Raw genomic sequence first — 558 nt, forward strand, 5'->3', positions numbered from 1 at the left:
GTGGCAAATCGACTTCTTCTGCTTCCAAATCCTGCACGAAGTCTATGTTATTCCAAACACCACCGTCGCTCACCGATCCTACAAACATAACGTAGACAACAATAATTAAACAATAATTTATTCTATACACTATACGTTTATATGCAATACAGTTACATATAATCAAGTACACTGCTACATATACATACCATATTGTCCTATATCTACCCATGTGAACTTATAATCAGCATCACAAGCACCCATGAGCACAATGCTAAAATATCCCTTGTAATTATAAAATTTAGATCCTCTCTGAAGATGGAGGAGCTTTGATTCGGATATGTTTCCCATCGATAGCACCAAGACAATTAGGGAATTGCCATTTTTCCATAAATCCATCCGCTACTCTTTTCCATGAATTTCGATACATTTGTGGAAGGAAAATGGGTTGCAATACCTCCCAAATTGCTTGACAAGTCTCAGGAATTATTTTGTGCACTGTTGATTTACTTATGCGGAACTCAGTATGTTTACTCAGGATAGAATCTCCTTGTGCCAAATATCTAAAAACATTTGTAT

General features: G+C 36.2%; 1 pseudogene; it reads right to left on the minus strand.

Moving 5' to 3' along the window:
• Positions 1-4: 4 nt before the first annotated feature.
• Positions 5-538, minus strand: LOC108731354 (uncharacterized; annotated as a pseudogene).
• Between the last annotated feature and the right edge of the window lie 20 nt (positions 539-558).

This window comes from Mycetomoellerius zeteki, unplaced genomic scaffold (genome assembly GCF_001594055.1).
Source record: "Mycetomoellerius zeteki isolate Tzet28-1 unplaced genomic scaffold, Tzet1.0 C4285236, whole genome shotgun sequence".
Classification (NCBI taxonomy): Eukaryota; Metazoa; Arthropoda; class Insecta; order Hymenoptera; family Formicidae; genus Mycetomoellerius; species Mycetomoellerius zeteki.